The sequence below is a fragment of the Peromyscus californicus genome, unplaced genomic scaffold, assembly GCF_007827085.1.
Source record: "Peromyscus californicus insignis strain IS unplaced genomic scaffold, ASM782708v3 Scaffold_11__1_contigs__length_118956290, whole genome shotgun sequence".
NCBI lineage: Eukaryota > Metazoa > Chordata > Mammalia > Rodentia > Cricetidae > Peromyscus > Peromyscus californicus.
The window spans coordinates 78,835,864-78,848,088 of NW_026294402.1; the positions used below are offsets into that span (position 1 = coordinate 78,835,864).

At 40.2% G+C, this 12,225-nt stretch overlaps 1 protein-coding gene across 1 annotated transcript in view; it reads left to right on the forward strand.

Moving 5' to 3' along the window:
• The window catches only part of Bckdhb (branched chain keto acid dehydrogenase E1 subunit beta), a 297,770-nt gene extending 285,784 nt beyond the window's left edge, over nt 1–11,986 (forward strand). Inside the window, exon 11 of the mRNA XM_052715541.1 lies at nt 7,816–11,986. The gene's annotated coding sequence lies outside the window, so the exon portion shown is untranslated. The remainder of the gene's footprint in view (nt 1–7,815) is intronic.
• Nucleotides 11,987–12,225: the final 239 nt, after the last annotated feature.

The following is a 12,225-nucleotide window of genomic DNA, read 5'->3' on the forward strand; positions in this document are numbered from 1 at the left end:
GGCCTGGCAGCTTTCTCCAAGCTCAGCAACATGAAGTCCCCCCTCCCCAGCAAGGCTTCCTGCTCTCTACCTGCCCTTATTTGGAGGATGTCTCTAGGCATCCTGAGTCTCTAGGCATCTGGATGCCTGACTTATCTCAAGGATGACCCTTGACATAGTTTCCTGCAAACACTCTACCCTTGCTGACCACATGGTAATTAAGTAACATGCTCCAGCTATTTTCAAAGGGCCATGCTGCCACTAACCCAGCTTTATGATAGAGTGTGCTGTACCATACAGATTAGGTAATTCTCCAGTTACCATCCCCAACCTTTTATATTCCCCATACTCTGGAATAAAGTTGAGTTGTTTTACTGAATTCATCTCCCAGAGGACTATCTGTGTCATATCCACAGTGTCAGAACCCTGTTCCCTGTTTCTGCTACCTCCATCCTTGTACGCCAGTGGCCAATGAAGTCTGAGGAATAAGGAGACCCACAGCATCTGCCTGGAGCTGGGTCCCTAATATGTGAAGGCTGGAGCTAGGATAGACAACTGCATAAGCATTTTCCACTGCTCAATAGTTGTTATCCTAATAACTCTGTTTTCTCTCACAGATAACAATCTTTATTCATTTATCTAATACCATGTGACTTATAAGTGCACAACCCCAAGAGTAGGGCTTAGTGAAATTTTGCCTCTGTGTAATCCCCACCACTTAGGTCAGAACACAGAATATTTGTACACTCCAGTGGATTTTCTTGTTCTCCATCCCAGTCAATATCAATTACATTTAAGGTTATGTATTTGGATGTAACATCCTGTCTAAAACTAGTCACCAGGTCTAACACCTCTCCTCATAGTTAAGATTTGTTTGTCATTAAATTTTACACACATGGATATGGTGGTATTTTATTTGTACTGAAAAGTGATTTTAATTGTATGTTAATAAATAAAGTTGCCCAGGGGTCAGAGCTATTAGAGCCATAGCAAAAGCTGGGTGGTGGTGGTGCATGCCTTTAATCCCAGCACTTGGTAGGCAGAGCTAGGTAGATCTCTGTGTGTTCAAGGATACAGCCAACAGACAGTGACGAGGCAGTCATGTGGTTGGTTTTACAACCAATGAGAAGGCAGAACAGAAAGTCTATATAAAGACAAACAGAAAGGAAGTAGGTCTCTTTCGGAGAGGTCTCTTGGCTGAAGAGGCTAGCTGCAGCAGGCGGGTAAGGCTCTTAGCTCTGATCTCTTGGCTTTCTTCTTTGCATTGGTTCTGTGTTTCTTATTTAATAAGATGGCTGGTTACGTCTACACATGGATCATGCAGAATTCAAACACACCATTCTTTACCCTAGCTAACAGGTGCAGTTCCAAATAAATCAACCCGGAGTGCAGCAGTATGTTGTCATACAACATTATGTGTCCCTTGTGTTTTAGATAAGGTGTCTATCATGATTTTTAGTTATTGAACAAAGTAAGTCTTGCTTCTTTCCAGGTGGGGATGGCCTTTCACTCAAATGTCACAATTCAGTCCAAGTCCTCTGGGCAGTCTTTTGTTAACTCTTCTATTCCATACTGCTGCTCGGCTCCAGAACCTGTTATGATTCCTGGTGTATACCATTTACAATGGACATTAAGCACATGGTGTTTCATATTGTTTAACCATTCCACATACTCCCAGTGTTATTTCTCCTAAAATATTGCACATGTCCATGAAAAGACATGCTCCATTTATTATTTTTTGAAATCCTAGAATAATATGAATGAATTCATACATGCATGGAAAGTATTCAGAAATTCCATGCAAGAATTTCCATGACATCCGGTTAAAACATTTTCTAAAACCCTATGGGGATCAGAGGCAATGTATGAACGTGTGTACACGATTTGATTGTAACTAAGGGAACAGAGTAATGATTAACAAGTTAACAGGGTATAAACCACTGCTATTTAATATCCTCTAAATGCTTTGCCAGTAAAAATTTTAAAAACTTAGAATAAAATATTAGAAAAAAGTGAAAATATGTCTTTTTCCAAGTGACTTATGGCCATAGACTCAAGGAATTGAAGTATCTATTTATATCATAAATTTAAGTGCCGAGTATAATTTGGCTGAGGAGGTCCCACAGAAAAATTAAGTCAACATGTATAAAAATTAATGGGGAGTCATGTTTTTTTAAAGATTGCCATTAAAGTGAATGATATTCTTGGCTTAATATTTTCTAAAAATGCCACACACCTAATGTTAAATAAGTGTATGGTTGTGTGTTTGGGGCACCGTTGCATACTGTTGTGGCCGTAACATCGTGCATTATCAGATTATGCATCTTCCGCACCAGTTTTAAGCTCAACTCAACACATATCATTAAATAAAACTAAAGCAAAACAAAACAACTAGGAATTCAACAACTGAAACTTTTCATGGCCTTCCAGTTTAGTGCTGCTTCCTTATACCAAACTAATTGAAATCTGACATAATACCCTCCTTCTTCCCTCTGTTCCAATTCTTGGGTATTTATATAGCAATTTTGGTCATATTTTGGTAATGATGTAGATTTACAGAGGCTCATAACAGATGATTCATACAAAAGCTTTTATTTCTCTCTCTCTCTCTCTCTCTCTCTCTCTCTCTCTCTCTCTCTCTCTCTCTTTCATTTCTGGAATCCTCTTGGCTTGACTTGCAAAACTTAGCCACTAATGGGACATAAATACAGAGTGGTTCTGTTTCTATTTCTAGAGGAGAGTGTAGTGACTACAGAACTTAAGACATGGGGGTGTTTGGATTTTGGGACTTCCAAGTTGGAAAGACATGGTTATTTGCAACTGCTTAGGGTCATCCTGGTGCTTTGTAACAACACGATTAGCTTTGGCGATGCTGTTTATGCACTCATCCTGTGTTTTTCATTTATTTTTTTCATACTCATTCTTGTAAAAATTAATTTGGGTTCTAAGCACACTCTGGGAAATTTGGAAGTAATCAGATGCAGAACAAATATGTGCACTTAAAAATATTCTTTTAAAATTTATTTATTTTTATTTTATTTGTAATGTTATTTTGCCTGCATGTTATGTATGTACCCACAGTGTCACCGGAGGCCAGAAGAGGGCACCAGATCCCTTGGAAACAGAATTACAAATAGTTAGGAGCTGCCACATGGTGCTAGGAACTGAATCTGGGTCCTCTGCAAAAACAAGGGTTCCTAACCTCTGAATCATCTCTCCTGGCCATAGATATTGTTTGTCTGGCAAACCTGTAAATATTTTAGTAGTTCTTTCTCCAAAATGCTTGGCAAAGTAGGTTTGTTAGGTTACATGCTACAAAAATTGAAATTAGACTTTTTTAGACAATCCTGTGACACAAGCAAATTTTTTGGTTGTTAGCAAAAAGGGAATTTACCCCAACTTGAAATGCAACAAGGCGGGGTCTTTCTATGTAGCCTTGGCTGTCCTCACACTTGCCATCTTCCTGTGTTAGCTTCCAAGTACTGGAATAACAGGCAGGCACCACCTCACCCAGCTTTCTCTGAGAGTTCTTGAACATGCATGTTATTGCTGTTAAATAAAGATAGAAGTAGATGCTAAGGAGTGCCACTGACATTCGTAAGCAAGACACAATATTTGTGTCCCTGATTTGCATTTTAAACACACACACTTCAAAGGCAGACTTTAAGACGGTAGTTGATGTCACCGACATTGCATTTAGATGCAGTGCATTTGTAGAAGTTACATTTCTGAAGTTCAGTACAGTGATAGCGAAGGAAGCTACTTAATTATTAAGATAATATCTATGGAGTTTACTTTAGAAACTAACATAGGGAAATATTTTAATTTCCAAATGGTCTTAGTAATTGTATTTTAACGTGTTTTTCTTCTTAGAAGTGGTTATTTCATGTGTTTTTCATGATGATTCAATACGTTTAAATTTGTTCCTTTTCCAGATGTATTAGTATGATAGTTAATCTTAATTGTCATCTTGCCTGAATTTGCAATCACTGTGGAAACACAGCTCTGGGTTTGTCAATGATGGTATTTCCAGATAAGTTGACTGAAGAGATAAGACCCATCCTGAACGTTTGCAGCACCTTCTCATGGGCTGGGCTCATGAACTAGGACAAAGTAAGCCAGAAACTGTTGTTTATCTTTCTCTGCCTCTTGACTGTAAAAGCATCATTACCCAGTATCTGACACTCCTGCCTGCCTTCCATGCCGTAAGGGATGGTATCCCTCAAATGTAAGCCAAAAATAACTCCCCTTCTTTAAGTTGCTTTTTGTTAGGCATTTTGATCACAGCAATGAGACGAGTAATTGATATATGAAGGAACTCAGGTCAATGTAAATATTAATGAAAATAAACTATTTTGGCTTTAATAATCTTTTATGATTTTTCTAAAGCAATCAGACTCTTCACTTCATCCTAGTTGGCTAATAATTAAAAATAGATGAATATGGCCAATAATTGAACTCATCAGGAAAAAAAGTTCATAGAAAATTTTTCTTCTTTGTGAAAGTCTTTGTCCTGTTTTCATTCAGCAGGCTGTGGTCTGATTTTAAATGGAGGAAAAGATGAAGCAGACACTTGTTAATCATACTGGAACTTCTGAAATAGCTGTTGCTATGGGAGATATTTTCTCAGTATTTCTTTTAAATTTTACATGAAGACATGCCCTCCCTTTTGCACACTGCAGATTTCAGGGGTGATTTAGGCAGTTCTGAAACACATAATGTCCTTCCCCATTTGAGTATACAACATCACTCCTTGGCATCCATCTGAAAGCAATGCCTTTCAGCAAAGCAAGAAGTCTCTAACTTGTAATTGCTCACTGAAAATGTGTTTTCTTATGAGCACAATCTCTCATGCAAGCTGTGAGGAATAGGGACTGTACCCAGGGAGTTAATAAAACAATATTATTGTTTCTCCAGCTAACTTTTCCAGGTGCAGTGTCTGCCTCTTTCAGACAAAATCTATAGTTTAAGAATAAAATAACCCCTCCACAAATATCAATAGTCAAAAACCAAGAGGTTGGGGACTCATCCAACACAAACAAGATTAAAAATTCAGCGAGAGACAGAAATCTGGATGTGTGCTGAACAACTTTTCATCAGCATGTCTGTCTGAAAGAAACTATTTCCCAGTGTCCTCCTTCCCCTTTCTTCCCAAATGAGTTCAAGGGTGGTTCAAGGCATAATACCAAAGCGACTGTTTTCAGCAGGGAAAAGCATTAATAAACAATGGTGAAGGTTAAGAGGTAGCTTTGATGTCCTGCCCCTTCAAATGGATGTCACAGCCAGGGATCAGCAGCCCTAACACATTCTCTGCAGTCCACCCAAGAATCTGCCTTGTTTGTTTTCCCTAACTGCACGAGATTAGGGTTAGGTGGACTGAGGCATGGCTTGCAGTGTGGAAGAGCTCTTTTGTGGATGCCGACCTATCTGTCTCCAGTGCCCAGTAACTACTTCCTCTTACTGGTATTTTCCACTTCCTCTCTTCTTAAACTCCAGCTGTGAATGCCAGAGCCCTGAAGGTAGGCTGGGAGCCAGCAGAGGGCGCATCCTCCAGCTCTAAGCCTTGGATGCTTCCTTGTACCTGTCTTTAGGAAATCGCTCAGCCTGTTGTCAATTGCAAGGCTTTTTCTCAGCCCAGTGTTAGGCAGCTCCTATTCCATTTTCCTTTTCTTTCTAGGAGCACCTGGAAGTTACAGACATTGAAAATACACCATGCTTCTTTGGTGTACGTTTGCTAGAAGAGGGGACCCTAATGAGTCATCCTTCTATTTGCAACAGGGAAATTGCCAAGAATTTGTGCAGGCTCTTTGAAACTCCGTATTTAAATCAAGCAAACATCAACTATTAATGTGGATGATGTGAGAAGAGGATGATGGATGGAAATACCAGACTAAGGCTGAATTATGGCAAGCCCACTCTATGGGGCAAATTTTTAGTAAGCTTAAGAAAGGACAAAGGGGGCCAGAAGACACAGCTCAGCAGCTAAGCACACTTGTTGCTCTTGCAGCAGACCTGGGTTTGGTTCCCAGTACCCATGGTGGGTCATGACTCCTGTTCCAACGGTACCCTCTTCTGGCCTCTGTGGGCACCAGGCAAGCATGTGGGGTACTCATATGCATGCAGTCTAATGCTCATACACATAGACTAAAAATGAATAAACCTTTTAAAAAGGAACAAAGAAGTGTGGCTAAAAAGGAGACAGGAGGAGGAGAGGAGTTATAACATCCAACCCTTTGCAGAATTTCAGAGAGGTGTCACTGGTGAGCTGGATGATGTGTGCCTACTGTATTCATTCAAGTGATATAAATAATGCACAGACTGGAATCTATTGATTTGTGCCTAGAAATCCCCCTTCTGATTCACGCCACCATTAACCAGTATTTCTTAAAGTAAGTTGTTTAGTAACAAACATATGCATTCTTACTTTAATTTAATTCACACTTTCTGTGTTGTCTATAAGACCAATACTTGTTGAGTAACTTGCTGAATACAGCTTTTAGAATTTCCCTGGGGCAAGAAGACTGGAGGACTTAAGTAAAGACTTTAAAGATAGTCCACCTGGGTTTGACCCTTGTCCTGACTATGAATAGTCAGAGAGTCATTTACCTTCTTTGTACCTCAGTTTATGAATGACATGGGCGTAACAGCATATACCTTGTCAAGTTGTGTGTGATTGAGATAAGCTATTCACAATTACATATACCTAGAGTGGACACTGAATTCAGAAGTCAGGCAACCTTCTTTTAGAACACAGTTTATATTTGGGCTAGGGAAGGCTTACTGATGTAATGGGTACTGAGTGTTTAGCTACCTAAGTTATGTGTTTGCCAAATACATCACAAATTTTGTTGAAAGAGTTTGCCTATCAGTAGAGGAAGCTGTTTGAGTTTAGGGAAAACACAGAGTTCTGGCTTTTCACCATCTGTATGTCTATGGGTTGTTACTTCACCTCTTGGGACTCAAGATTGTTTGTTTTTATATTATGGGACAAGAATGGCAACATGAATTTAAGATACATCTCCAAAAGCAGTATATTGAATAACTAATATGTGTGCTGAGTAATCTAGAGATGTTTTACTTAAATTATGACCAAGTCTATGCTTTGACATACATAACAAAACATGGAATATGTTGATTAAAAACATGCTATGTACAGGTATAGCAGAATAAGGGACGATGTGAAAGAGGGACAGAAAACATGGAAGCCTTCTTAATAGAGGATGTGGGCATGTTTGAGAATTCCCAGAATCAAACTTGACAGTATGAATGTTTTGGTTGGACCCCAAAAGAAATATCTTTTAAACTGTCCATAAGTCTCTAAGGACTTTTCTTCTTTTGATGGGGGGAACTTCTCACCGAACAGCTCCAGGCTTGGGAAATGACGCAGTAGGTAAAATGCCTGCTGTTCAGGTGAGGGGGTGCAATCCAGATGCCCAGAACCCATGTAAAGCCGGACACAGTACTGTGGGTGTCTGTAACCCCTACTTTCCTATGTTGAGGTGGGAAGTGGAGACAGGAGAATCTCTGGAAGCTTGTGAGCCAGCCAGTCTGATGTATGCAGCAACGAGCAAGGAACCCTGTCTCAGTCAGGATAAAACATAAAGACTGACACCCAGGGTTGTCCCCTGACCTCTACATGCATGCCGTGTGAACATGTGTGTGCCTAGACAGAGGGAGATTTAAGAAGAATAAGCTGTGGTATGCTATGGGCCATTGAAAGCGTTTTGGAGGTCAGCTGACTAGGTGACCTACAGAAAAATACATCCTTGCATACCATTTTGGCTTCAGGATCTCCTCGTGAGAAATTAAATTAATGATATTTGGAATTTTTTCCAGAAATGAAAACTTGCTGTGAAATGACTTAATCAAAACTAGAACCAGAGTCACCAGCTCTTTCTTGTGGACACTGCCTTTCTCCCTGGGGAAGTTTTTGGCTGGAGCACCCACAACTCCTGGATCTTCCCTCTCTTTCCACCCAGTGCAGCCGGTGATTAGACACCGACGGGCCTTTTACTCCTCTGAACTTAGGAAAAGTGCAGCATTGCTAGAGATGGTGGTGACCACGTCAGTTCTGAGCTCCCTGTGATGCTGCACACCATCAGGAGACCCAACTCCTTCTGCACAGCACATGAAGCCTTGTGGTGGAAGAGGTTTTCCAACAGGCAAAAGCATTTGCAATAGAATTGGATCTGATCTTCACGAAGTCTCATATGGTTCTGCTTTGGTTGTATGTAGTTCATGCTTAGGGTTTCGAGGACTCCAAGAGAAAACCCCTCACTGACCATTCCTCTCAATACTCCTGTGTGACTTCACTCTTTCTGGGCCCAGGTTCTGTGCCAGTAGAAGAGCTCTCATCGAATAAATCTGAAGTGGAAGTTGGACAGAGAGAATGGATCAGAACTCAAGTCTGTTTTCCTTGACAAATGGGATCGTCTGAGTTTCCAATCACGTTAATTTGCTTACTCTGGCACAAAGTCTTGTTTCTTTTGTTGATTAATTCTTGATATTAGATCACAGTTTGTACAAATATTCTTTTCAATTATTTCCAAAGCTTTTATGGAATATTCTGGGTTTTCCTCTCCAAATTTATGAGCCTTGTCAATATTATCCAGAACTTGGATGTCTGAACAGGCCTCCCATGGAGTCTATTCTCCTTAGTCTTATTTTTTTTTCCCTCATAAAATACCATTTTGGGATTTTACATTTGACAGTGGCACTAAAGCCCACGACCACATAATATTTATTATTTATATATCAATGAAGTGAAGTATATAACATAATAGTTGTGTGCTTTATAAACATTAAAGTTCCATTGTGCACAGGAAGTGTGCCCAAACACCTTCAGATCTTGTCCAGTTTGATCTTACCATGAGGCTGTTTACCCAGAGTCAGGCTGTATTTGTTGGTGCTTCTATTTGGACTTTAGAAAGTGTAAATAGGGTGAGAAAGAATAAATAGTCGTCATTTGTTCCCTTCTGGGATCAGATGAACTGATAGTTGCTTAGGTACTGTTCAATGCAGAGGATGTACCTCCTTGTATAAACACAGATTTCAAAATCTCCATAGATATACTCTGGTCAGAGAGATTTTGGTGGCCACAGAAAACACATGCTCTTGGTTTCTCATGAAAAGGCACTGGCCAAGCATGTCAGGGACAGGAATGTAAACAGTCAAACAGATCACTTAACAGTGGTAACCAGAACTACATTTTACAAGACTTACTCGATGCTTGGAACCCATGGTATAAAAAGGCAGTACTGACTGGAAAATACCTCAGGAGAGGTTCATGGCCACTGGCGCATACAACGACAATGTTTGCTTCTCTTTTGTGTGTTCCCATGAACGCATCAATAATTTATAGCCTACTTCTTCTGTCTTCAGAACTGTCAGTCAACCTTGTCAGAGCTCAGTCATCTGGTACTGATCACTTGGCTTTCAGGTCCATGTTCCAGGAAGGATAGCATGCTTGATTTGGGTCTCTACAACGCCTCTCTTACTATTCCTTTCCAACTATTGGTGTTGGGAGCTAGAGAAATTGTGGACAGAACTTGCAAGGACTTCCATTTCTTCCCCTTCCTCCCTCTTCCTTCTCCTCACTCCTCTCCCCCTTCCTCTTTCCCTCCTGCTCCTCCTCTTTTTCTTCTTCTCCATCCTCCTCCACTCTCTCCTCCCTCATCTTCTCTCTGCTTCTCTTTGTTTTTCACCTCCTCTCATTTCCCCTCCCTCTCCCACCTCCTACCCCCAACTCTTCTTCCTCCTCCTCTTCTCCCCACTCCTCCCACTCCTCCTCCCTCTCCTCTCTTGCCTTTCCTCCTTCTCATGTGGCTGTGTTGAACACAAGCAAGCATCTCTTCTGCAAGGTATTGTCAGTAGCTCCTTTTATGGACAAGGGCTTCTGAAACTCAGGGACAGAGAAGGAGCCAATGCCAACATCTGTTCCTGGTTAATTTTACTTGATTTCAACCCAAATAGCCATGTGCCCTGCCCCTTGTTTTCACTCAGAAAAAAAAGAAAAAAGAAAAAAGAGCTCCTTTCTCACAAATGTTTAACCTGAGTTTTATAGACATAGTAAATGCTCCAGAGGCAGAATGAAGGACCAATTTTGTCAGCACCCACCACTTACTTGCCAGTGGTTTAGGGAATTGCTTATAGATAGTTGATGTAAAAGTTCAAGCAAAGGGTTTGGAACTAGGTTTTGGAATGTAATGTGTTTAACATATTCTTAAATGGGTTATCAATAGATTACAAACAAAACACTTAGGAAAGCATCTTTAACTTACTTGAGCCATGTATAAGACATTCACAAAAGCAAATTCTCCATTTTATCTTCCCTCTCTTTCTACCCTCCCAAATTTCTCTTATTAAATTTATTTTCACAACTGGAGAAATGAGCAGTTTTCCTATTCTGTTAAAGCATCTACGAGATAATAAAGGGAAAAAGAGTTAATCATATGGAGGAATTTGTGGAGGGATATTAGGTTTAGAAATAAATTATTTCAACATGTGAGGTTTTTATTGGGCTGCCAAACAAAATCCATGGGATGGATCATAAGAATAGAACCAGCAGCTAGTAGGCTTAAGTTTCTTGGGTTAGTAAAACTTCAGCTGGGCATTCAGATAATATTACATTTTCTAAGCAGTTGGGTGGTTTGGAGCAGAATATTTACCTGTAAGCATATATTCAGAGAAGAAATTTTAATGAACATCATAATAAGCAAATAGAACAATTATTAATATCTGTAATTCATGAGACATAATGTATTTGATTATGTTTATTCTAATATTTCAAATTGCATATGAGGCTAGAAGAATTGGGTTATATCCCTGATTTTGATACTAAAAGTAATGAGATTTGGGGAAAATTTATTTAGATTTATGGAGAGAGTTTACTAATGATGAAAACTGCAGCATATAATCAGCCACACTTGAACTTTCTGGTTCTATGATTCACCCAGTAGAAGGGAGCCGGCTCTATGTAGTTCAAGCATGCTTTTTGCTTCCTAAGGAGATTCTGTTAGGAATAGAGCCATGTATTGGAATGCTTTGAAGCAATTGTGACCACATGTCTCCATATAGGTAAACTGTTGCTCCTTAAGCAGCAAGCTGAATTATGCTGGTTTTAATGGTTTAGATCTTGAGTGGTCTCCAAGGCTGAGTTGCAAGCTTGGCTGCTTGGCAGTGGTACTTTTGGGGTGTGTGGAACCTTGAGGAGATGAAACCCGGGAGAAGGAAGTTATCGGGACCCTGGTCTTTACCTCTCTCACTCTCCTTTCGTGATTCCCAACTGCCCTGGATTGATCAGGATTTGCTCTACCACATAGTCCCCTGGGGGACCTGTATCCACGACACAGGCTCCAAACCAATACAACCAACTCACCCTGGGCTTGAACCTCTGCAGTCAAAACAATTCTTGCTTCCTTTTAATTGTTTTTCTCAAGTACGCCGTCATGAGAATAGCAAACTTTTATAGGAAAATGATGTCACCTCTACTATAGGCAATACGTACTTTTTGTGGGATTCTAAGTTAAGTAATATTTTTGAGCCTACTTTGGTGGCAAACATCTGTAATCCCAGTACTTGAGAAGTAAAGACAAGAGTACCAGGAGTTCAAGGTCATACTTGGCCTTATAGAGAGTTGGAGGCCAGCCTGGGATACACCAAGACCCTGTCTCAATAAATAAATAAATGAAAAGAAATATTTGTGTACACTAAAAAAATCTAGTTTTAAGGATAGAATGGGTTTAGACAACTGCTAACAAAACAAAATGAAAAAAGTTTCAACCAAGTACCAAAGAAGAAAGTGGTTAAACCTGGAGATTGGTATAGTTTTAACTCTTGAGTCACAGACTTTTGGGCAATCTGAGCAAAGGTTTGGAAGCATTTTTTTCAGGGCCAGACAGGCCAGCATCTGCTTGTGCATATCAATCTTAAGAGGTTCAACAGTGCACCGACTCCGAGGACTTTCTGTTTAAGTTTTTCCAGTAATCTGTATTGTCTTCGTTATGGAGAGAGGGAGGGACTGCGGGGGGGGGGGGGGGGGGGGGGGGGGGGATGGGAGGGAGGGAGGGAGGAAGAGAGAGAGAGAGAGAGAGCGAGCAGGTAGTAAGAAGAAAAGCCCTGGGAATTAACCACTAAACAAGGGTGTTGTGGCATAGATAGAACAAAATTAATGGTTAATTCTCAAGCTGTTTCTCTTTGATCTTGTAAATTTTCATTTAGGTTCATTTGGCCTGTATTCTTGTTGAA